The 27137-nt window shown below is 39.4% G+C and overlaps 1 long non-coding RNA gene and 2 other non-coding genes across 3 annotated transcripts; all 3 read right to left on the bottom strand.

Annotated features, from left to right (window-relative positions):
- Window positions 1–7781: 7781 nt before the first annotated feature.
- LOC147926546 (small nucleolar RNA R71) lies at window positions 7782–7888 on the bottom strand. The gene has a single exon (XR_015583193.1). It is a non-coding gene; the product is annotated as a small nucleolar RNA R71 (small nucleolar RNA).
- Window positions 7889–16779: 8891 nt separating this feature from the next.
- LOC147926547 (small nucleolar RNA R71) lies at window positions 16780–16886 on the bottom strand. Its single transcript, XR_015583154.1, has one exon. It is a non-coding gene; the product is annotated as a small nucleolar RNA R71 (small nucleolar RNA).
- An 8650-nt stretch (window positions 16887–25536) lies between these two features.
- On the bottom strand, window positions 25537–26157 carry LOC147926548 (uncharacterized). The gene is made up of 2 exons (XR_015582770.1): window positions 25884–26157; window positions 25537–25777 (listed from the first exon to the last, which is right to left on the bottom strand). It is a non-coding gene; the product is annotated as an uncharacterized LOC147926548 (long non-coding RNA).
- Between the last annotated feature and the right edge of the window lie 980 nt (window positions 26158–27137).

Genomic DNA, 27137 nt, shown 5'->3' on the forward strand with positions numbered 1-27137 from the left:
AACGAGAGAGGGCTCTGGTCGTCGGCTGCTCCTCTGGTCGTGTCTCTGGGCTGCTCCAATGATTGCACACACTAAACCCTAGGGCTTAGATGAGTATTTATAGGGTTTTGAAGGCTTAGGGTTTTGTAAGGGTAAAAACATTTTTTCTTGTTGAGTGCAGGAAAAGGAGTGGTTTAAGAGGGTTCTGGACCGTCGTGACTCCTCCGGGCCGGACCGCCATGATGGTTGCTAATTGGGCAGTCATTAAAGTCCACTTGGCTTCAAACTTATCTTTTTGTTGGTTTAAGATACGTCTCGGTAAATCATGCATAACATTCTGATGATTGAACAGATTAACTTGATTCCACTTCGAGGAGAAATATGACTCTTTCAGCTTTCGATAGAGACCAAGCACGTCAAAATGTAAGTTCTGTAAGTTCTTCAAAAGTATCCCTTTACTGTAAAGCTCTGAATCTACCCTGAAACGTATTTTCCTTGTCTTTTGGTCCTTTATGCTATAAATCCTGCAAAACATTCTTGAAACCAAAAATACTTGATAATATATATTAAAGCCTTGAAATCATGTCAAATTCTTCCTAAATGCATACTAAAATTATAGCTAAAATGGGTAAAATAATGATGTTATCACTCACGTTCTAGTAGATCAATGTCTTGAATTGGAGATACGGTTCCGGAGGGTTGACTCCTAGTCATGCACTACAAAATCCAATAACATAAACTAAAAGGGAAAATAGAGGTTATCGAAAAACAAGAAAACTAAAAATTAAAATCGAAAAATTCAAAGTATCTTAGATGAAACTTTTTATCAAATTCAATGGGCAGCTAGTTACTCCCCGACAATGGAGAAACGCACGCTAACAGGATACATGCTGACCTTTATACTTTATTCGGTTCTCGCCCTTTTTGTATCCGTTTGGCTCTCGTCCGCGGCGCGCAAAGCAGGAATACCGATCGAAGGGATGGTCTTCCTTTTATTTCTGATCGGTTCAGTTAAATTATATTTTTTATTTATATATTTTTTTTGAGTACGCGTTCTTTGGACCTGGTGTATCTTGTCTTTACCACGAAAGATTTTCCTTGGTTAACAATAATTGTTGTTTTTCCAATATCTGCTGGTTCATTAATGTTATTTCTCCCGCATAGGGGAACACCAAAAAGCTTTGATGTGTGTGATTTTTCACTCCAAATCTTTTACCTGAAAAGACCACACGACAACTGAAAGTGCACATTTAATCAATTTAGTATATTAGGATCGATCCCACAGAGAGTAATAGCTAACACAAATTGAGTTAAAAGAGAAAGAACTATGGCTAAGACTAAATAAGAGTTGGGGGTTTTGGTTTTCCTAATATCTATTGCAAATAAAGAAAGCGTAAATAAAAGCGGCTTAAAACTATAAGACTAAGGCGTTGGGCGTTTGGGAGTCATCTCTGGGTGTTCATGGTTCTAAGCAATACTGAGTGCTCTAACAAGTAAATACTAATTTCGGTCTAGGTTCTCAACTACGAAACACTAATGAACTAACAAACTATTATTACAGAATGAAAGTATAAAGTCTTCATACTCCGTTACTCAACTTACGCAGGTGCTAGTTAAATAAGTTTGATACATTCACCAAACTCCGTAACTCAGCTTATGCAGGTTACGACGTGAGGTTTCGATATAACACTAGTTCGGAGAAGTAGGATAACGTGGTTAGCGCTCACATTCTCTAGATCAACACTTGGTGATCAATCCAAGAACATGCATTAAGATAAAGGTATCCCAAAAGAACTCTAATATAAAACCAAAAATAAGATCTAACAACCTAATTAAAGCGAACCATAAATTCCCCTTGAATCACCCCATAAAACCCAACAAAAAAACTACTCGCTCATGATGCAAAGAAACAAAATTGATATTATAAAGTATAGCATCAAAAACAAATCAAATAACAAAAGAAGTTCAAAGGAAACTTCTCTAGTTGTCACAAAAGTAACATGTATCCCAAGAGCGATGAAAGTATAAAATAGATTAGAAAGAGTAGAGATTAGTGACTTCCAAGGTGAAGGGCGATGGCTTCTAAGAGAAGCTGAGAGAGGACGAGCTTTGACGGCTGTGGAAGAGTCTCTGGTCGTCTCTAGGGCTGCTGCTGGTGGTGTGGGTGAATAACTAAGAGGCACAAAGGAAGCACACTTTGAAACCCTAGGTCTTCAAGAGTATTTATAGGGTCTTATCTTAGATTAAGATTTGTAAAGGTAAAAGCGTATTTTCTTCTTGAGAGTAGGAAAAGGGGCGGCGAAAGAGAGTTTTGGACCATTTTTGAGGCTTGGAATGGGCCGCCGTCATGGTTGCTAGTCAGGCCTTCAATAAAAACCTATCGGCTGATTGCTTCTCTTTACATCGGTTTATAACACGTCTCGATAAATCGGGCATATCTTCCGGATGGCTGAACGGATTGACTTGATTCCACTTTGAGAAGAAAGATGACTCTTCCAGCTTTCCAGAGACACCAAGAACGATATCATTTGAGTTCTGAATGTTCTTGAAAAGTGTCCCGTTCTGTAAAGCTCTGAATCTATTCCGAAAAATGTTATCCTTATCTTTTGATCCAATTTGCTATAAAACCTGTAAAACCTTCTTAAAATCTGAAATAATTGATAATATAACTTTTCTATCTGAAATCTTATCAAACTCTTCCTAAATGCATATGAAAACTATAGCTAATATGAGTAAAATAATGATGTTATCACAATAAACACATATTTAAATTTAATACCAGAATCCATCTCAAGATAAACAACTGATCCTGGATTTATTTCCTTAGCCATTAACAACCATTTTTCTATGTTGTGGTAATTGTCCTCAGGGGTGCCTCTAACCAAAATCTGAGCTGCCTCTTTTGCTCTCCAAGCTTTTTTGTATTTTATATGAACATCATGATCTAATCTAACTCTCTCACTTATCTGTTTAGGTTTGAGTCCAGCCTTCTTTTCTGCAAAATGACAGCAGATAAAAGAACCAAGCAGTTTGGCAGTGGCTTGCATGTGTTTCGCATTCCTGTATGTTGTATCACAATTCTGTTCGCCCATCTACTTAATCACTACAAAGAAATCAGATGACTTGAGCTTCGTTGCATGCATCTTCCAGTTGCAACTAGGATCGACACATCCCAATATCAATATCGTTCTGTCTGACCACAAAGATTGGTGTAGGACTCTTGATAGTACTGGCTCCATATCCAACGGTATAATTGCCAATTGAACGGTTAGTTTGTGTTTTATTCGAATGACGATATGAAGGTTTTGTATAGTATTATATTGTTGTAAATTGTATTGTTGGGTGAGCCAACAAGCTCGGTACGAGCTGGAACCTTGCAGGAGCTTTTATGGCTTATGGTATTAAGTCATGGTGGTTGGAGAACCAAGTTATAGCTTAGGAGTGCGGGGTTCAAGCTAAGCTTGTGGATCAAAGGGTTCATCAGAAAAGGGTTTCCGTGGCTGGACGGAATAAAGTATTCCAGCCCACCTCTCTTGTTACTCGGTCGCTAGGGATGGTTGGTTGTGCGACTCAGTAACAAGATTAGGTGGGGTTTGGTGTATTTGTGCAAGTTTTTGCAAGGAGCAATTTCTACGCCGGTGGTCTCGTCGGATTTATGGGGTTCCGGTGAGATCATTTTCCCGTGAATCCTATGTGAGGATTGAGAATCCAGGTGCGGTCGTTTCAGTACTTGACGATCATTCCAAAAAGACATTGATGGAGAATCTTCTACCATCAAATTCATCCTTGAACAAAGCCTATAGCTAAGTTTGGTATCATTCACTAAACAATCAAGTCCAAAATCTTCAATTACTATCTCAACTAAAACCTTATATGTGACTTTATCATCTACTTCACTAAAAGATCCTCCTTTTTTGAAATCAATTGCAAAATCCTAGACTCCTCTATTGTTTTGTTTCCACTTCCCACAAACCGAGTATAACTCAATCATAGTCACGACCTAATCCACATCTCTAAGATTCGAAAAACTAATCAAGCTAGTTAGAAAACACTTTGCGATCGACCACTACGAAATGGAGCTTGCGAATTGAGTGGAACTGTGACATCCCGGTTTCAGAGACTTGCAGAGAGGTTTAAAAGAATTGATTGACCATCTATGTCACCAAAGTGCACTTATCTTTTCGGTCAAGGGGCCTGAGAGAACTCCAGAGTTAAGCGTGCTTGAGCTGGAGTAGTCTCAGGATGGGTGTCCTTCCGGGAAGTGACTGACGGAACTGTGTGAGTGAGGACAAAACACAGGGAAAGATCATGTGGTGATTTGTAGGGATGGTAACAAGTCTTTAAAACATCCCGGGCGTAGCAAACTGACCGTCAGATATGGATGGGCTCACGGGCCTAGTGAGAGGACGTGAGGCCCGTTAAGGAAGGTGAGCCTATGGACTGGGATTGGACATGGGGCCCACTAAGAGATGGCGGTCGGGGCGTTACAATTGGTATCAGAGCCAAACCCAGAAACGTGTGGAGTCAAGTGGGCTCACACCATCAGGGGTGAAGGTCTTGGTGCGCAACGAGGACGTTGCGATCTGTTAGTGGGGGTGAATTGTGCAATCCCAATTTCAGAAACTTGCGGAGAGGTTTAAAAGAATTGATTTGACCACCTATGTCACCAAAGTGCACTTATCTTTTCGGTCAAGGGCTCTGAGGGAACTCCAGAGTTAAGCGTGCTTGAGCTGGAGTAGTCTCAGGATTGGTGACCTTCCGGGAAGTGACTGACGGAACTGTGTGAGTGAGGACAAAACAAAGGGAAATATCATGTGGTGATTTGTAGGGACGGTAACAAGTCTTTAAAACCTCCCGGACGTAGCAAACTGACCGTCGGATATGGAAGGGCTCACGGGCTTAGTGAAAGGACGTGAGGTCCATTAAGGAAGGTGGGCCTATGGACTGGGATTGGACATGGGACCCACTAAGAAATGGTGGTTGGAGCGTTACAATTGGTATCAGAGCCGAACCCAGATGCGTGTGGAGTCAAGTGGGCTCACACCGTCGGGGGTGACGGTCTTGGTGCGTAAAGAGGACGTTGCAATCTGTTAGTGGGGGTGAATTGTGACATCCCGGTTTCAGAAACTTGCGGAGAGGTTTAAAAGAATTGTTTTGACCACCTATGTCACCAAAGTGCACTTATCTTTTCAGTCAAGGAGCCGGAGAGAACTCCAGAGTTAAGCGTGCTTGAGCTGGAGTAGTCTCAGGTTGGTTGACCTTCCGGGAAGTGACTGACGGAACTTTGTGAGTGAGGACAAAACACATGGAAAGATCATGTGGTGATTTGTAGGGACGGTAACAAGTCTTTAAAGCCTCCCAGACGTAGCAAACTGACCGTCGGATATGGATGGGCTCACGGGCCTAGTGAGAGGACGTGAGGCCCATTAAGGAAGGTGGGACAATGGATTGGGATTAAACATAGGGCCCACTAAGAGATGGCTGTCGAGGCGTTACAATTGGTATCAGAACCAAACCCAGACGCGTGTGGAAGCAAGTGGGCTCACACCGTCGGGGGTGACGGTCTTGGTGCGCAACGAGGACGTTGCGATCTATTAGTGGGGGTGAATTGTGACATCCCAGTTTCAGAGACTTGCAGAGAGCATTAAACGAATTGATTTGACCACTTATGTCACCAAAGTGCACTTATCTTTTCGGTTAAGGGGCCTGAGAGAACTCCAGAGTTATGCGTGCTTGAGCTGGAGTAGTCTCAGGATAGGTGACCTTCCGGAAAGTGACTGACGGAACTGTGTGAGTGAGGACAAAACAGAGGAAAAGATCATGTGGTGATTTGTAGGGACGATAACAAGTCTCTAAAGCCTCCTGGATGTAGCAAACTGACCGTCGGAAATGAATAGGCTCACAGGCCTAGTGAGAGGACGTGAGGCCCATTAAGGAAGGTGGACCTATGGATTGGGATTGGACATGGGCCCCACTAAGAGATGGCGGTCGGGGTGTAGATCAATCGGTGACAGCTTGTCCTGTGGGAAGGTTGTTAAAGGGTGCGGACCAGGGTTCAAGGAACGCCTGGCACCAATAACCCACTGGTGGATTTGAATGTAGTTTCCTTTCCACGGTGAGGGGTTAGGATCGATGCCCTGCAGGGCCAGCTCGGGGTTGATGTGTCTGATCCGCATTCGGGATCGACCAGTCCCATACCCGAAGCAAGTTTTCCTTTTTTTTGTTTTAAACCGACTTTTAGGGTTTTATTTTGATATTTAAGTTAGAGGCTCGGTCTCCAGAGACAAAAGCTTTATTTTCTGAGACTATTTTGTATTGAGAGCTGAAGGGAGAAGATTTCTAAACCCTATTTTCTATTCTTTTGCAATTCAATTATGTTATCTTCATCATTGATTTGATGTTTCTGTTTCTCTATGGCTGAGCAATTTCACTGTTGGGTTTAGGGTTTCAGAAAGGGTTTTTCTGATTTATTGATGCTAGATTTGTTAGAATAGGGATTGATCTTATTGTTCTTCATCTATTGTTGTTCTTAATGCTTAAGCTAGATTGATCACCTAGATTAAGATCTTAGGTTCAATTCCTGGGGGCACCAAAAGTGTTGTTGAGTTGCTTGAAAAGAACATAGGTGAGCAAGGTGGACCTTAGCCAACGAAAGTTGAAGTTGAGGCACTTTGTGAACTAATCAAACCTGAACTTGTTATTGCTTGCTTGGTTTGCTAGATCCAAACGATGGTTTAGGGTTTAGTGAATTCATTGCATAGATAGTTAACACTGCAAAAGTAGGTTAGCTTTATAGCCGTAATTTGAGTTCAAGAATTGTGTTTAATGCTTTTCCAATCTATCATCTAAATTCGTGATCATAAACCCTAAATATTCCCTTCACCCAATATTTCTCTATTGCCTTAAAAACACTTGTTTACTTTCCGTTTTTAGATAGTTACTTGATTCACAAACTTTTCCATTGTCTTAGCTATATTTGATCTTGATAATTTCTTAGTGTAGTTGTTTAGTCTCTGTGGATTCGATCCTGAAGTGTTACAACGATACCACTAGATCGTGGTGGAGTACGCATTAGGTTTTAATTGACCTGTTGATCAATTTGGCGCCGTTGCCGGGGACCAAAATGATTGCCTTTGAGATTCTAGATTTAAATTTAGTCTAAGATTTATTTTATTTTTATTTACTAATTATTTCTTGTGTTCTTTCTCTTGTGTTTCAGGTGCATCCAAACAAGAAGCCACAAGCCTACTGATTTGCGTAATCTGCCAAACGAAGAGTTAGCCCTACTTGAACGAGAAAACAGAAAGGCAAAAGCTAAAGCTGACAAGATGGAGGATGGACAGAATCCAGATGGTCGCCAGCCTAACCCTCAAGAGGTTATTATTCCGCCTCCTCCTCTTGCACCACAAGAGCATAATGCAACTGAGTTGAATCCACCAGCAAGACGAGCCACTTTGAGGGATGAAGAAGCTCACAACAGGCTATTTGCAAATCGATCTGCGATTCAACCTCCTGCTCCTGCGAGACATGATTATGAGATCAAGCATAGCCTGATCAATTTGGTCCATAATCGTGTGTTTAATGGATTAGCATCAGACCATATTGAAGCTTTTGAAAGATTGGCTAGTACGACAAGGTCTAATGGAGTTCCATATGATTACCTCATGTTGACTTTGTTCCAATTCTCTTTAGGAGATAAGGCTTTGAGATGGCTAAATATTTGGGACCGAGGATCACTCACTACTTGGGAGCAATGTAGAGCAGCGTTTTTAAACCACTTCTACACTAAGTCACAATCAGCTATGTTAAGGAGCAAGATCACTACCTTCTCACAAGGTGGTACAGAGTCTTTTTGTGAAGTGTGGGAGAGATTCAAGGAGTATATGAGGGACTGTCCTCATCATGGCTTTTCACAAGAGAATCTTATGAACATCTTCTATGGAGGAATTGACCACAAGTACCAGATGGCACTCGATACTGCCAGCAGAGGAGATTTTTCTACTAACACTGCCGCTGAAGCAAACCTCTTGATCGAAAACCTTGCAGCGAGTAACTGCAATCATAGCCATGAGTATGATCGTTCTATGCGTGTTGTTAGCTCCGTGAATTCAGATGTTATTAAGAGTCTCACTGCCAAGGTAGACCTTCTTTTGAAGAGAGATCAGCAAGCTGTCAACATGTGCGACGGGCAGACGGGTGCGTATCAGCAAGTTAGAGTAAATTCAGGTTTTGAGGGGACAGATGAGCTGAACTATGTAGGAGGACAAGGGAACTATCAGATGCATGGGTTTAATCAGAATTATAGAAATAATCCTCATCTCTCCTACATAAGCACCAACGTTGAGAAGCCTCAAGATCAAGTGTATCCTCCACATAATCAACAAGGTAACTTCTTGCAAGGATTTCAGAACAAAGGTGCTGGATTTAGTAGCTCAAATGTCCAAGGATACCAAGCCCCATCTACAACTCCACAAGATAACAAACTCGAATTGATGATGCAAGCACTGTTGGAAGGCCATAAGAAAAGTTCTGCTGAGATTAATGTCAAGATTGATAGCATGTACAATGATTTGAATGGGAAATTTGAGAGGTTGAGTTCACGTGTTGATTCCATCGATAAGAGAGTCTTTGTTATTTCTTCTAGCTTTAAGAACAAAGAGTCATGTAATGCTATAACACTCCATGGTGGGATCGAAGATGGGCTGAGTTGTGCTGTGATCAACTCATGTTTGGCTTCCGCAGAGACGGGATCGATCAATCCTGAGACTAGACCAGCCGGTCCCATCCATTCTGATAATTCGAGTTTGATCCCCAGAGAAGTTGGATCGACCGATCCCCCTTATAGATCGATCGATCCCGTCAATGACGCAGAACCAGTTTCAAAAAGTCCTAGATCGACCGCTCCACGTCCAGACCAGTCAGTCCCTGTTACAGGTATGGGAAAACCCAGCTCAGTTGTTCCTGATGCAGATTCCAAGGAATCACTTCTTGTGGAACCAAAGCCCTATAGGCCACAAATTCCTTTTCCAAGAAGACATGTGAAGAAACCTCTAGATGAAAAGAAGTATAATCGGTACAAAGAAGTTATAAGTGAGTTCATCGCTGACATTCCTTTTACAGAGGCAATAAAGCATATCTCTTTGTTTAAGAAGGTTCACAATGATGTTGTGGTTGCAGAAAATGATTTGGAGGAGGTTAAGGTGTTTTTGGCTAGAGAAAAGAACATTCATGCTCCATTTTTGAAAAGACTACCCAAGTTAGAAGATCCAGGAAAATTTGTTGTTCCATGCTCCATCTTAGGAGTGAACTTTGAGGACTCCCTTTGAGACATTGGATCTAGTGTGAATGTAATGTCTAAGGCTGTTGCAGAGAGGTTGGGGATTGATGATATGAAGGCTTCTAAGGTCTCTCTAAAGTTTGCACATGCTGTCACCATGACTCTACAAGGCTTCATTAATAATCTAGATGTTCGAGTTGGGAGTTGCTTGGTTGCTACAGATTTTCATGTTGTGGAAATGAGCAAGGGTTCTGAAATGCCTTTGATTCTTGGGAGACCTTTCCTAGCAACCGTGGGAGCAGTTGTTGACTTGCCTAATAAGAGGATAACTTTCTCTAACATTGATGATAAAGTCTTCTACAACGCAATCACTGCAAATGAAGCTATACAACATGGCTCTTGTCTAGTTGTAGAACATGAGAAGAAGGTGGATGTCATGATAATGGGAGAGAGTGCTGATAAGAATGAGGTCAACGAAGTCCTGGATGGAGACACTCATTCTTCTGAGAAGAGGTCTAAGAAGGTTAAGAAGAGAGACAAGCCGAAGATATAGAGCGTGATCCGAGATCTTCACATAACCTTGGTACCCCAGAAATATGTTAGAGACACCATTGAGTACAAGGTGAAGTGTAAAGGGATATCTCGGCCTTTCTCTAAAGTTAAAGCCAACCTCACTCCGGAGTTTAAAGAGAAAGGCCAAGAAGCAGTGGATGGTATGCTGAAAAAGGTTCTGGAGCTTAAGCTGATGGATTGGAGAGTTTGTTCTGATATGAATTCTCATCCTCCCATCACTTGACACCTAAAACCACGGTCAAGCTATAGACCTTAAACAAGCGCTTATGGGAGGCAACCCATGGGGTTTGTGCTGGCTTACCCTTTTATTTTATTTGTCTTAGGGTTTTGGTTTTGTTTTTATGATTTATTACGGTGAAATCACGTCCGGTGTTAAGTGTTTTCAGGAACAGGTTCCAAACGCAGAAGATGCAAAATTTTTTGTTCTAGGAGCTTCGGATCGATCGATCCTTCCTATAGATCGATCGATCCCGTTGGTTTGCTGCGGGTATCTCCAAGTTCAATAATGTTGCATATCGGTCGATCCCACCCTGAGACCAATCGGTCCCCACCCTTGCCAACACCAGATGCGAGATCACCGGTTTTTGTTTCTTGTCCTTACTTTTTCTTTTTCATTTTTTCTTATTTTTTGTTGTCGGAAGTCCCTTTTTCTTGGCTTTGCTTTCACATCGGGACAGTGTGAAGTAAGTTCGGGGGAGGGATGTCTCCAAGTTACTAATGTCGTTTTCTTTGGTTGTTTTCTTTTGATTTCTCTTTTATTTTGAGTCATTTTATCGAGTCTTAAAAAAACAAAAAAAAAATTGGGAAACTATGATCAATTTTAGGAATTTCTGCTTTGAACTAACACTCTTATGATTACTTTTATACCTCTAATTTGGAATGAACTTGGAATGAACATGAGTAGCCTCAACACGCCCCAAAAGATCCTCACCGAAGAGGACACTAAGTTGACCCGACGTTGTCTCTAGCTTTGAAAGGACTTAACCGAATTTAACTTCTTGCCTTGGGACTTGGTATACATCGGACAAGATTCCTCCCTTAAGCCTTACAAGACATGCATCTCCTCGCAAAGTATGCTTCTCCTCTCTCTTCCCTTCATTACTCAATAAAAAAAGTGAACCGAGGATTGTGCGTAAACCCGTGCATCTTTCGGAATTCATGGAAACATGTCCGCAAGAAAAGAGCAAAGGATTGATAAAAAAAATACAATGATACCCTAGAAAATTAGGGAGAAATCAATCCTTTGGAAGTGAGAAAAGAGAGAGGAAAGGGAGCATATGTAGGAGGTCTTGGGCAATAAAAGGTTGAAGGATTCAATAAGTTCAGTGATCGATATTCCCTCAGCGAGACCACACATTTTTACTAATCTGATGTAGAGAGACAACAATGGGGAAGCTGAAGGTTCTTTACGGTTGTGGAGATCAGAGTAGGAAGTGTTGATCCTAATCATGGGCAGAGTACAGAAAGTATTTCTCGATTTGATGTGATGAAGAGTGCAAAGAAGAGGTTCCCGAGAATATGTCAGTTTCCACTTTCAAACCTTTTCTCTGTTCTTGAGTTTTTGTCTGTTCTTGCTTGAGAACAAGCAAAGATTCAAGTCCGGGGGAATTGATGTGTCTGCATTTTACAGGATTTTGCCCATAGTTTTTACACTTGTTTTGAGTCTTTTATTAAGTCCAAGTGTGATTTTAGAGTCCTTTTAGTCTTTTGTGAGTCTGTACAGGTTCTAGGTTACTTTGGAAGGAAAGTAAGTGTTTTAGGGATGAAAACAAGGATCTGAAGCCAATTTGGTGAAGACTGATCGGACTAGCAAGCAGATGGAGAAAACACAGAAAAGCATCCAGGATCGGCTGATCCACATTCGGGATCGACCAGTCCCGTACCCGGAGCAAGTTTTCCTTTTTTGTTTTAAACCGACTTTTAGGGTTTTATTTTGATATTTAAGTTAGAGGCTCGGCCTCCAGAGTCAAAAGCTTTATTTTCTGAGACTATTTTGTATTAAGAGCTGAAGGGAGAAGATTTCTAAACCCTATTTTCTATTCTTTTACAATTCAATTATGTTATCTTCATCATTGATTTGATGTTTCTGTTTCTCTATGGCTGAATAATTTCACTGTTGGGTTTAGGTTTTCAGAAAGGATTTTTATGATTTATTGATGCTAGATTTGTTAGAATAGGGATTGATCTTATTGTTCTTCATCTATTTTTGTCCTTAATGCTTAAGCTAGATTGATCACCTAGATTAAGATCTTAGGTTTAATTCATCGGGGCACCAAAAGTGTTGTTGAGTTGCTTGAAAAGAACATAGGTGAGCAAGGTGGACCTTAGCCAACGAAAGTTGAAGTTGAGGCACCTTGTGAACTAATCAAACCTGAGCTTGTTATTGCTTGCTTGGTTTGCTAGATCCAAACGATGGTTTAGGTTTTAGTAAATTCATTGCATAGATAGTTAACGCTGCAAAAGTATGTTAGCTTTACAGCCGTAATTTGAGTTCAAGAATTGTGTTTAATGCTTTCCCAATCTATCATCTAAATTCATGATCATAAACGCTAAAGATTCCCTGCGCCCAATATTTTTCTATTGCCTTAAAAACACTTGTTTACTTTCCGTTTTTAGATAGTTACTTGATTCACAAATTTTTCCATTGTCTTAGCTATATTTGATCTTGATAAATTCTTAGTGCAATTGTTTGGTCTCTGTGGATTCGATCTTGAAGAGTTTGGAATTGACTATGTCAGAGGACGACGAAGACAGAGACAACGACGACGATTGAGCTAATTGTAACCGGAAGATCTCGTCGAAAAAGTTTGTGCCGTCATATCTCTTGGGGAAAAATAATTTGAGCTTATAAAATCTACATACAATTTGAGTTTATAAAATAGAAGGGTAAAAGAGTCATTATATTTATTAATGAAAGATATTAGTCGGAAAATAAGGAATGTATGGTATTTGGCGAAGAAAAACTATTTTGATGGTATTTTAGGGCATTTTTCTTTTATTTATGTTATAAATCTATCTATACTATTAAAAAGGAAGTATATATTAATAGGTTTTTACACTTTTTTGTAAGTATTCATATCAAAAATCTAATTGGTCAAAAGACTATTTTAAATTTTCTTATTAAGGTTAAATACATATATCAAATTTTAAAATATTTAAAACTTTTAAATAATTATTAGTTTCCAAAAAAAATAATTCACTTTCCCTTTCTCATTAAATATGGACAAGAATTACTAATTTTGTTTTTTTCTAAATTGTTAACTGATCCATTTTTAAAAACTAGATTTGATACTACACTATTTTATTTTTTAGTTATTATATTTGGAAGATTTTGAATATATATGATTAATAATTATGTAGATTTTTTCTGTATATGTTGAGGTTTGATTTTTTTTTTTTTTTTAATGAAGGTAATTTTTAAATGATTTTTTAGTTATTAATTTTTAAATGATTTTTTCTGTAATATTATTACATAGTCTATGAAAAAAATGTGTTTTCAATGTTCCACATCAGTGGGTTGGTAAAACTAAATTTTTTGGAGTTGATAAATTGATAAGTTTTAATTGCTCACAATTACAATAAGTTTGTATTGTTTTTTTTTTTTTTAACAAGAAAAAACTGATGTGAATATGAAAACAAACATTATAGGACTACAGCAGACATCAAATCAACTAAAATACTATGATCTTCTAAATAAATGGGATAATGGGGTCATTATTTGATCGCTTGGGTATAATATGAGAAGAATATGAACTAATGGGTGGTTAAAACTATAGAAATACAATTATTCAGCCATATCCAAAATCAAACTCTACTGTAATATGGACAAAATAAAATTTACACTGACAACCATATTTTTTATATGAGTAATATTTTACTGAATTCACAATTATCATAATATATTATTATACATCAAATATTAATCTATCAATATTTGTTCTGACTATATTATTTTAATTTTATTGCTACTATGATGTAGGCAATTTATAATCTTAACCGAGTATTCATTTATATGACTACATGTTTAATTATATTTTCAAACAGTATCGAAAATATTTAAAATAAAAAAATTCAGTAACACATACATGTACACTCTACATATGATTTGTGTATTTCCGTTATCACTCAATTTGTTTATTTGATAATATGCATAGAAAATATACATGTCGAATCAACTAGCAGCTTGGAATTGATTTTACAGCTTCAAAATTCAAACTATATATTTAGAGAAGTTAAATAGCTGTAACATCTGCAAACCAAAATATGAGATTTGGGGATAGGTGTCGATCGACACCATTGGTAGTGTCGGTCGACACCAATATTTTCTGGATCAACCAGATTGATTTAATTATCGATTTGGATTGGTTTGGTTTAAGGAAAACTATTGAACCGAAGTATTTAAGTGTTTTATCGTGAGAAAGGTTTTTGGAAAAGTTCTCTGGTCGCCGCTTAACGTTTTTGAGAGAAAAAAGAGAGAAAGAAGAATTCTTGAGATTTTGGGAGGATTGGTGAGATTTTTGTGGTTCTTGGGAGATCTGGAGCTAGGAAGGTGCTAGAAGCTTGCTGGGAGTGAGGGATTCGTCATTGTTGGTCAGAAACTTCCCGCAAAAAGGTGAGTGCATGACCATGGCTGATCTAAGCCTGAGATTTCAATTGTCTTGCTTGTTTGGTGTTGTTTGTGGTGTTTTCTTGCTTGTTATGGTTGCTATAGGGTTCCTACGGATCCATATGGCTTTGGGATTGAGTATTGGACGGATTGGAGGAGTTTCTAATAACTCTGTAATTTACATGTTTTAGACACCTCCTTTTTGTTCATATTTTGCATTATTTATACTCTAACCTTAGCATTTTTAGGTCATTAACTGTAGAAATTCGCATTTAGGCCATTTAGGGTGTTGCATTCTTGCATTTGTGCATTTTTGAATGAAAATAGGTACTTTAGAGCCTAAAATGGGAAAAACAAGGTCAAATCCGAGCATGTACCCGAAGGAGCTATTGAGCAGGAAGAACAGTCTGAACCTCAACCCGATCGAAGAGGATCCACGGGCAGGAAGAACAACCCGAAGACCTATCCGAGGAGCAACCCGACCTCATCCTCGTGCACCGCATCGAGCAGACCCTTGGGCAGGACTGGGCAGCTAGGTTAAAAGGGTTTCCATATATAAACCCCCCCCCTCTTCTTCCTCTCGCCCTAGCACGCTGCAGACACTCAGAACAGATAGCGAGAGATTCTGAGCGAGAAACTGAGCGATTCAAACTTTTTTTCCACTTTGTTAGGATTTGTTTTTCATTTTCTTTGCTATTCTTTTAGATTTCGACTCCGTACTCTTTTACTTCTACCTTATTTTCAATACAATGCAATTTTCGTTTATTTATGTTTTTATGCTTTTGGCAATGAGATCTGAGTAGTGAAACAAAGTTTCTAGGGATGGGATAGACAAATATGTGTTCTTGATCGGTTAGGATGTCTTAGCTTGATTGTTTATGTTATATAAATTCCTTTCTAGATTGGTGTTCTTAATGTTATTTTCAGACCGAGAGGTTGAGATTAGATCTAGGGTGTTTTGCCATCGAGAGATGTAGTTAAAATGCTTGAATCACTCAATGCTAGAGATTTACTCACTTAGTCTAAGAGATTAGATGTGTAAAAGTTTATTGATAATAATGAATCGGTTTGTATTGCCGGCTTGGTCATATTTCTCCAACGAGAGTTGGGTAGGGCAGTGATCAAGGTTGATTGTTTCTATCAGGAGAGTGTTTTAACAAGATTTTAGAGATTCATTTTTTAGAAAATATTTGCTTGAGGCATGTCGGACATCCCATATTGGTCAGGGACACTTTGGAGTCGATTACCCCATCCTTAGGAGCTTTCTTGTTTAACTTTATTCTATAACTCGATCCCTTACCTGAACTGGTAGTCGATCACCAGCTTCGTGTACACCTTCGAGCTGTTCATATTTTACTTCTTGACCCAATCACTCCACCCGATCATGTACTCGAATGCTTGCATCGAGTACTTAGGTCGTGTGGTTCTTGCTTATTTATTTTCTTTTGATTATTTTAGGATTGTTAGGTTAATCCCCAACTATTGGTTGGCTTGACTTGCTTGCTTCTGATCACATCTTATCTGCTAGCATAACAACTATTTGGATTGATAACCATTTGTACTACAACTGCATAGGAAATTGATACCCTGGGTGAAAATCCTGTTATCAATTTGGCGTCGTTGCCATTTGGGTGAATTTAATTTGCTACGTTTAAGATTTCAGCACTTACTAGATCAAGTTCTATTCTATACTTTGGTTCGGAACTGACTTGTTTACTTTCGTGTTTGTTTGTTTTGCATTTCAGGTACACCCCAAGCACCCACCCGACCCGTCACTCGATCACCTGGATCGGGTAGACCTTCGTGTACTCACTCGGTTAACTGATTGTGCATGCAAACACGATCCAAGGGTCGCCAACACTTGAGTCCTTTCATCGACAACATCGACAGACCATGGTTACTCCATCAACAACAAGTCCAACAACCGCAACCAACCACAATTGAGGAGGTCATGAATAATCAGAATGGTCCACCAGCTCCTCAAGAGAAGACCAACATAGGAGCAGGAGATGCTCCATCTACTCACACTAAAAGACATGGCATTGTGCCAACTGCTGTTCAGAACAACAACTTTGAGATCAAGAGTAGTCTCATCTAGATGATACAAAACAACAAATTTCATGGACTGCCAATGGAGGACCCATTGGACCATCTGGATAGGCTCTGTAGCCTAACCAAGATAAACGGAGTTAGTGAAGATGGATTCAAACTCCGGCTTTTCCCATTTTCTTTGGGAGACAAAGCACACATTTGGGAGAAATCACTTCCCAAGGAGTCCATCACCACTTGCGAAACATGCAAAAAGGCATTTCTAGCCAAATTCTTCTCCAACTCCAGAACCGCAAGGCTGCGAAATGACATCTCCAGCTTTGTTCAAAAAAGCAATGAGACATTCAGTGAAGCTTGAGAACGTTTCAAGGGATACACAAGCAGATGCCCTCATCATAGATTCAACAATGCTTCATTGCTAAGTACACTATACAAAGGAGTGGTCCCTAAGATACGGATGTTACTGGACACCGCAAGTAATGGTAACTTCCTCAACAAAGATGTCGATGAAGGATGGGATCTAGTGGAGAACTTAGCTCAATCTGATGGACATTACAATGAAGAGTATGATCGCACAATACGATCTTCTGGAGAGGATGATGGCAAGTACAAGAGAGACATGAAAGTCCTCAATGACAAATTGGATAAAATCCTCAACCAGCAGCAGCATGTCCATGCCATCTCAGAGGAAGACAAGTTTCAGCAACAAGATGGGGAGAGTGCTCAGCTAGAGGATGTGAACTATATCAACAACCATGGAGGTTACAATAAATGGTACAAAAACTATAAACTAAACCCAAATCTGTCATACCGTAACCCGATTGTTGCAAATCCTCAAGACCAAATCTATCCATCCGCAGTACAAGAGAACCAAGGCCAGCAAAAGCCCTTTGTTCAATACAATCAAGGCTATGCTCCTACGCAGCAGTATCCTGGCAATTACCACCAACCAATTGCACCACCTGGATTCCTACCACAGCAAGGCCCGCCAAACCAATCCCAAGACGCTGACCTACGCGGCCTAATTCAGCAGATGATATAAATTCAAGCATCGGCTGCAATGGACAATGCAAAACGGTTCGCAGAGATGAGCAACAAGATCGATTCTGGCTATAATGACCTGAATGCCAAGTATGATTCTCTCAACACTAAGTTGAGATACCTGGAAGGCCAACACAACACCCAACCACCTCCAAAACTCAACCAGCTTCCAGGTCAAGCTGTTCAGAACCCAAAAGATTATGCCACAGCCCAGGCCATCTTTCTTGATGATGATTTTGAGGAATACCTCACTGAGGACAGCGATGTTCAAGATGGGGAGGATATGGATCACTATGGGATGAATGAGTACCAATACTACATATCCGAGTATGAACCCGAGCCTTCACCCGAGGAGACTGATCGAGTTGATGATCGAGCACTGGTTCGAGAATCACAAACCGATGCACCACCCGAGGCTGAACCCGATGACATACCCGATGATGGTGATTGGATGATACATCAGGTAGACGTTCAGATGACAGATCAACCTCAACTGCGTGCAACTGAGGAAGGGGAACTAGAGGAAAGGTTCAAAGCTGCTCTTGACATCCAATTAGAGGCGCTTGCAGAGCGTATGTCCAAACAAAAAGCCCCACCTCCTAAGCTCTTGCCAACACACGAACTTCGAGAGGAAATCATCAAGGAGACAGCTCAGCTAGAGATTGAGGTAAAGAAAGTTGTCAAGGAGATTGGAGATGCAATTCTGAGGAGTGGAGTGTGTTTAGATCCTGAACTGCGAATTGAGGAGAAATTAGAAGATCCCGGCTCTTTCACCTTGCCATGTTCAATAGGCCTTCGGATTTTCAACAATTTTTTGTGCGATTTGGGAGCTTCAATCAGCATCATGCCACTTTCAGTTGCCAACAAGATGGGTTTCAGCAGTTTTAAACCAAGTAGCCTATATTTGGTTCTAGCTGATAGAACAATCAGACACCCCATCGGTATCCTGGAAAACCTGCCTCTCAGGATTGGAAGAGTGGAAGTTCCTACTGATTTCATGATCCTTGATATGGATAAGGAACCAGACGATCCACTGATCCTAGGAAGACCATTCTTGGCAACAGTAGGAGCAGTGATTGATGTGAAGCATGAGAAGATCAGAATTGAGCATGGAGAGCACTTCAAAATGGAATTTGGCATCAAAAAGGAAATTAAGAAGCCAACCATTGATGGTCAAGCTTTCTCCACCCAGACAAAACAAAGAAGAGTCAAACATCACAAAGAAGTCCATATTACATTTGTTGTGGAACCTGGACAAGACCTGGAAAATCCATTAAATCAGCCTGCTACTGTGGAGAGAATTCCAAAACCTCTCCCTCCTAAACCTCATGCTTGAAGAGCATGAAGAGTCAAGCTTAGTGACTTAAAACAAGCTCACTTGGGAGGAAGTCCCAAAGGTATCCTTTATTTTCTTTTAATTTCGTTTTATTTATTTTTCTATTATTTTAGTTTTTTACAATATTTATTTCTATAAGTCTATATATATTTACATATTAAAAAAAAAGGAAAAATAAGATTTTGGGGAACCCGAGGCTCTACCCGAATCCTTACCCGACGCGCCTGGTCGTGTTCCCACTCGGGTGGCGAGTGGAGTCCGAATTCCACAAAACCCTAGCCCACTCTCGGTGAAGCCCAAGTAGCCAACTCTCTCTATTTAAGGAGCCCCAACTCCACAACTTCATAAGTTTTCTCTAAATCCTAAAACTCTTTGTCTTCCAAACTTGTTCTCTCTCTCTAGAAATCGAGTTTTTCAATTTTGGTGGACTAACCCTATTAATCTCGGCTTAGTCTCTGTTTTTACATTCAAGGATTCAACAATGGCTCTCAAGATGAAGACTTACCAAAAGAAGGAGACAAGATCAACCTCCACCGCTGCCAGAACCGGAGGTGAAGGCATCGATGCTCGCGATTCCCAAGGAGGAGGAGATGGTTCGCATTCCCAGCCATTGAATGGACATTTCCAATCCCCAACTCGATGCTCAACCCAATCATTCACCCGAGCAGGTGCTCGAGCAACCGATTTTGCAGACCCCCGAGTTTGCTCACCAAGCTCGGTGACGAGTCCTGTCCGCAGATCTCCTCGACGTAGGGACCTGTCTACGTCCGAGCAAACCGTCACAGACCCCTATGGAGGTTAATTCAGATGCTGATGGAGGAGAACCAGAGGAGAACCAAACCTCACAGTTGAGGAGAAGAGCCGTGGTTGCAAGAGGGAAGAGACCAGCCTCTGAAAAGGCTGAGGAAGTGGCTGAGAGGGCGGCGGAAGAAGAAGATCGTGACACAGAGGGTGAGAGTCATGACCGCAAAGAGGAGCAGAGAGAACGCACCCGTTTGGCATCGAGGAGGCTGAAGCAACGAGAGGTGGAGAATCCGGCCAAGCTCTTTAAGGTCCTCTGCAAGATGAGCTTCGTTGGAACCCGCTACCCCCACCGCAAAACGATGAAACAGTTCGGAATCGCAAGAGATGTCGAGTTTCTCTTTGACATGTGCCATCTGGGCCAGATGATGAGAGCCAACGTCGAAGCCTATGAGGAGGAGACGGTTGACTTCCTTTCCACGCTACGGTTACACTACTTTGAAGACCACCCGACCCTACTACCCGATGGGGGATCGGGTTCATCACTTTCTCCGTACGCAACAAGGAATACCGACTTACCTTCAAGGAGATGGAGGAGCTGTATGGTTTCAAAGCTGTTAGTGGAGAAAACATAGAGGTGAGCAAGGAGGAGATGAAATCCCTATGGCTAGCAATAGGAGATAAGCTTCCCTACAAGTCTACAAGCTCCAAATCTGCTCAAATAAGGAGTTCTATTTTGAGGTATTTTCACAAGTCCCTAGCCTGCACTCTATTTGCTAGGAAGGAAACTGGGAATGTGAATGATCATGAGCTCCAACTGCTAGACATTTCCTTGTGTGGAGTATTAGATAATGCTAGGGATGGTAGACCGCTAGTAGGAGATGTTGCGGATACAGGTTTGGTCTTTGTCTTGCTTGATCAGTTCTTGTATCTGAAATCTTGGCAATGAAAACTGAGAGGAGGGAAGGATCTGGAGAGATCTCCATAGGAGGTTTGGTCACACCAATTTTGGTAGCTTGCGATGTGCGCCTGAAGGGAGTGGTACATCAGCCGAGATGGCTAGACATCGACTACCTTACATTGGCGAGATTCTTGGCCTATAAGAGGCCAACTGATAGGTTTCTCTTCAAGTTTGTTCATCCAGCAGTCGGAGCTACACAAATGATTCTGCCCAACATCGTGTGCACCAAAATCCGGCTAGGGAAGAACATAGACTTCATGCCACCATTGGAGGAGCTATACAACCCTGAGGGGGAATCCGAAGCCGAAGAGAGAGAGAGAGCCAACAGGGCAAGGACAGGGCGACAAGAGAAGCTCACAAGAGAATCGGATGGTTGAAGAGGATGAACAAGTTCCTAGCTAGGAAAGTGAGGGACCTTACCGGCACAGTGAAGGTAATGGGAAGTCAGATCAGGGAGCTGCAAGATAAGGCAAGCTGTGCCTCAGCTCCTACTTCAGCTTATGCACCCACATGGATGGGGAGGAGCGGACCACTAGGAGGAATCTGAGCATTGGCACCTCCAGAGCCTCACAGAGCGTCATCCTACGAGCCCCAAGCAGAGGAGGATGTCACCAGACCCGACAGATCGCGGAGAAGCCACTCAGATGCCTATCCAACGCCTAACCCGACGGGGTACACAATGTCTTACCCGATGCCTCCATCGAGCACACATTCGGGTGACCACTCGGGCCCTTTCCCTCCGACCTATCAGATGCCATATATGATGTCGTACTCGATGCACCCTACGAGCAGCTACGTGGGTGACCATTGCAAACCTCTCCCACCATACCCGTCGTATTACCCAATGCCTTACCGATGACCTACGCGATGCCTTACCCGATCAACCCCTACGATGCTGGTCCGAGCAAGTCGTCCGTGCACATAATCGAGCTCTCTGTTGAGCAAATCCCAGCACCTGCTGAAGCCGGTGACGATCCTGGGTACACGTTGGCGAGAATGGAGGCTGCCACAACCTCCTTCTTCACCTACCCATGAGGTACCACTTTCATCCAAACCATTGTTTATACCATTGCATTTTATTTTGCTTCATTTTGTGTGATTCTTAGACTTCTTTTTCAGACTTTTATCTACACAAGGGACTGTGTGATTTAAGTTTGGGGGAGGGTCTGAGAATGTATATAACATTGTGTTTTATTTTCTTATTTTCTTATTTCAAATTTTTGCATGCTAGTTTTATTCATTTGAGTCTTCATCTATTTGCATAAAAAAAACCCAAAAAAATTAGAAAATTTAAAAAAAAAAAAGGAAAAAGGAAAAAAAAAAGAGTGTTCATGTAGTTGCATTTACATATTAGGATTGAGTCTAGACTTCTTCATATAGGATTGTTGCATATGCATTTTAGGGGACAATGATTAAAACCACATTGTTTAAAGTCAAACCTTAGGATTGAAGTTATAGCCGTTAATCACAATTCATTGTTGCTAGATCAATCTTTGAAAAAAAAAAATGAAAAATCTTTGTTTAAAACCTTGTATCTTTTGAATGCTTCCTCCACTTGCTTGAACATTGCATCATCTCTATATTATTGGACTTAACCTGAACTGAAATTATCTTGCTTATGAAATTTGAATACTTGCTCATGGTAAGTAACTCTAAACTCTGGTTAACACTCCAGTTTTGCCATTCTTTTCGTTTAACCCGATTTGTTTTTCCCTACCCTTGAACCCAAACCTTTCTTTTAAACCTTGTTGTGAATTATTTATTGAGGCCTTTTCATTGTGCTATAGGTTGTGAAACCCTGAGAGTATTGAGAATGACAAAGAACTGGCTCTTGTTTTAGCTTAGTTTAGAATCATTTGGACTAGCTAATAGAATCGGTTTTGAAAGATAGGTGGTTAGCATGATTATTTGAGATTGGGTTGAGAAATAAAAAAGGAGAAATTAAAGAAGAAAGTCCCTAAGGTTCGGTTCAATTAGCTTTAAGTCTCTAAGTAAAAAAAAAAAAAAGAGAGAGAGAAAAGATCTTGCTATAGTCTCCTAGAAAAAGAAAAAAAAAGTAATATAAGAATCTTATATATAGGAATATTATTAGCAGTTTAGCAAAGAAAGAAAAAAAAAACAAAGAGCTAGATGTTTAAAGTTTAAACCTTAGAGATTGTTAAAAAAAAGAGTTAAAATCAAGGTTATGGGTAGTTTTACTCTAGGGGATTTGATAAAAAAAAAGAGTGAATGACAAAAGGGTAGATTATCAAGAGTTAAGCTTTGTATACTCTAATTGTTCTCAATCTTAGATAGTTTTCACAACTGTCTAGCATTCCATCTTTTGAGAGAAAACCACACAAAGATATTGTTTGAAACCACCCTACCAAAAAGCCTTACCCTTGAATCCGATTGAGCTTGATTCACTTCCCATTTGCAAGAATTTGCCAAACACTTTAATGAATGTGAAAGAGATGTTGCAAGTCTTTACTCTTAGTTGGAGGATGAACTAGATCGATGCATGGTGATAAGCATAGAAAAATATTTGTAAGTATGTTGATTGATCTTAGCACCATTAAACTATCTTTAAGGACTATAGCTTGAATTTTTCGCTTAGCGCAAAAAAGTTATGAGTCTCCATTTTTAAAACTCATTCTCCTACTTCCTTGCTAGAGGACTAGCAAGATTTAAGTTTGGGGAGTGTGATAACTCTCTAATTTACATGTTTTAGACACTCTTTTTTATCCATATTTTGCATTATTTATACCCTAACCTTAGCATTTTTAGGTCATTAACTATAAGAATTTACATTTAGGTCATTTAGGGTATTGCATTCTTACATTTGTGCATTCTGGATGAAAAATAGGTACTTTAGAGCCTAAAATGGGGAAAACAAGGTCAAATCCGAGCATGTACCCGAAGGAGCTATTGAGCAGGAAGAACAGTCCGAACCTCAACCCGATCGAAGAGGATCCAAGGGCAGGAAGAACAACCCGAAGACCTATCTAAGGAGCAACCCGACCTCATCCTCGTGCACCGCATCGAGCAGACCCTCGGGCAGGACTGGAAAGCTAGGTTAAAAGGGTTTCCATATATAAACCCCCCTCTTCTTCCTCTCGCCCTAGCACGCCGCAGACACTCAGAACAGAGAGCGAGAGCTTCTGAGTGAGAAACTGAGAGATTCAAACTCTTTTTCCACTTTGTTAGGATTTGTTTTTCATTTTCTTTGCTATTCTTTTAGATTTCGACTCTGTACTCTTTTATTTCTATCTTATTTTCAATACAATGCAATTTTTGTTTATTTGTGTTTTTATGCTTTCTGCAATGAGATCTGAGTAGTGAAACAAAGTTTCTAGGGATGGGATAGACAAATATTGTTCTTGATCGGTTAGGATGTCTTAGCTTGATTGTTTATGTTATATAAACTTCTTTCTAGATTGGTGTTCTTAATGCTATTTTCAGACCGAGAGGTTGAGATTAGATCTAGGGTGTTTTGCCATCGAGAGATGTAGTTGAAATGCTTGAATCAATCAATGCTAGAGATTTACTCACTTAACCTAAGAGAGTATATGTATAAGGAGTTTATTGACAATAATGAATCGGTTTGTATTGTCTGCTTGGTCATGTTTCTCCAACGAGAGTTGGGTAGGGCAGTGATCAAGGTTGATTGTTTCTATCACGAGAGTGTTTTAACAAGATTTTAGAGATTCATTGTCTAGGGAATATTTGCTTGAGGCATGTAGGACATCCCATATTTGTCAGGGACACTTAGGAGTCGATTACCCCATCTTTAGGAGCTTTCTTGTCTTTATTGTTTAACTTTATTCTATAACTCGATCCCTTACCCGAACTGGTACTCGATCACCAGCTTCGTGTACACCTTCGAGCTGTTTATATTTTATGTCTTGACCCGATCACTCCACCCGATCCTGTACTCGAATGCTTGCAGAGAGTGCTTAGGTCGTGTGGTTCTTGCTTATTTATTTTCTTTTGATTATTTTAGGATTGTTAGTTTAAACCCCAACTATTGCTTGGCTTGACTTGCTTGCTTCTGATCACATCTTATCTGCTAGCATAACAACCATTTGGATTGATAACCCTTTGTACTACAACTGCATAGGGAATTGATACCATAGGTGAAATCCTGTTATCAGTTTGGAAGCGAGATTCGACTCTCAGCATCGAGAGGAACGCGGTTGCAGAGGCAGTGTCGATCAACACCAGGAGGGTGTCGGTAGACACCAGTGAGCAGCATCGGTCGACACTATGGGGTAGTGTTGGTCGACACCAAGTGCCAGTGTCGGTTGACACTTGGCTGGTGTCGGTCGACACCCCCCTTCCAGCGAGACTATGTTTGCTTCCTGGTTTGTATGCTTTGTTTGTCGATTGTTTCGGACATTGGTATCTCAGTTTCTTGTGTGTATAACCCAGTAGATGGGAGGATTGCCTCACTGAGTGTTTATAAAATACTCATGCATCTCAATTTGTGTTTGTGGTGCGGGTAAAGGCAAAGTATGATCGTGGAATCAAGGCAATGAAGAGGGGGATGTTCTAGGGACTCGATTGGTTATTGTCTGGCATTGCTAGGTTTATAGAGATGGGTCATTAGAACATTGCTATGTTGCTGGTTCTATGTTTCCTATTGTTTGATTATTGGATATTTGCTATGCTTTAAATATTGGTTATTTAATTATTGGATATTTATTGGTTTAATGTTATTGTTTATATTATCTGCTGTTGTGTGATTGTGGTTAGGTGGCTAGTGGGTATGGGACCACTAGCTGTAGAGTATTTATTATTATTATTATTTACTATTTATTTTTATAAAAAAACGGATTGGGTCATTTCAATAGCAGTGCAACATTTTTAGTAATTCTTGATGCTCTTTCTAGAGCTTAATACCTCTACAAACTTATCATCAATGGGCTACAAAACTTACTGGTTGCAAACATTCACGATTAAATGAAGCTATTATTTGCATCAAATAAAATCAATTTATTCCAAGATAATATTATTATTAATATACTTTCGAAGAGAATATGTCCACAATTCAATATCTTAATAACATTATTATTTAATAGCAAGCACATGTTTTTTCAGGGGAATCTGGTGTCACCCGATAACATCTTCCGTGATGCAAGTTTACCTTAATGCATTTTCTGACACACTCTTTAGTCGTCTTGCAAGAACCTATCCAATAATCAATATTCGGTGTAACATCAGCTTCGGCAACTTCTGTAATATTTAATAAAACAAATTAAAAAAATATAGTATATATAATATATAAATAAGCATATCATATAGGTTTAAATTAAAAATATATATATCTTTTATTGCATACTTGGGATCAAGAAAACAGCTAAACACAAGAATACAAGACAAATAGATTTGTATGAGAAAGCCATTTTTTTTTTATAAGATTTTTTTGTGAATGAAAAATAATCAAAACACTTAAAGAGTTATTTATATATAGAGATGTTATCCCTCCATAAAATAAATTTCCTAGTATCTTTTTTGGAATAATTATGTTGAAAAGTTTGTCAACTTTTAATTTCTAGATATTGTGGTTGACTAAATAATTTCTAACATATTTGGATACTTATTCATAGTATAAGATATAACCACTTTTTGTATGGTAGTAAAGGAAAGGAAAATTTTGGTTTTTAAAATCTCCTAATTTGTCATATTTAAATGGTAAGTATAATAATAAATTCATCTATATTGAATATTTTGTCAACTTTTTATTTATGTTATAGATCTATCTATACTATTAAAGAGGACATATATTAATAGGTTTTTACACTTTTTTGTAAGTATTTATATCAAATGTCATCGGGCATAAGGCTATTTTAACAATTTCTTATTAAGGGTAAATATATAAAACTAAAAAAAAATAAAAATTTTAAAATAATTATTAGTTTCCAAAAAATAAGAATTCACTTTCTCTTTCTCATTAAATATTGAAAAGATTACTAATTAATTAAAAAAAAATATATATATATATATATATATATATATTAACTAATCAAAATAAAAAAACTAAGATTTAAGGGGCATTCTAAAAAATACTCATTTTTCCATATTCTTTTTTAAAAATATCCTTTCATGTTGACCATTTTTAAAACTACCCCTTTTATATACAAAATGACCAAATTACCCTTTTTTGAGTGACAGCAAGAATATACAGTCATCAAAATCAAAAATATTTTCCTGCCAAAAATAAAAAAAATTCCCGCCAAAATCGAAAATTTTTCCCGTCAAAAACTATTTTTTTCCTGCCAAAAAAACAATTTCCCGTTAAAAATATTGAAATTTATACCTTATAAAAACATTGTAAACACTTTTAAAAACCTTTTAAAAGTGTTTACAATGTGTTTGAAAACCTTTTAAAAACCTTGTAAATGCTTTTAAAAACCTTTATTCTCACTTTCTTCAATCTTTTTCGAAGCTTCAATTTTCTTACGAGACACAGTTGGTTTCAAGTTGTTATTGTGGTGTGTTTTCGTGACTTCAAGGATCTCTTATTCGTTTTCTGGTTTTGTTAAGGTTGTTATGGCTCAAATGAATCTCAACAAAGGCAAGGCGGCTTTGGTCA

The sequence above is a fragment of the Camelina sativa genome, chromosome 15, assembly GCF_030686135.1.
Source record: "Camelina sativa cultivar CO46 ecotype springtype chromosome 15, ASM3068613v1".
Classification (NCBI taxonomy): Eukaryota; Viridiplantae; Streptophyta; class Magnoliopsida; order Brassicales; family Brassicaceae; genus Camelina; species Camelina sativa.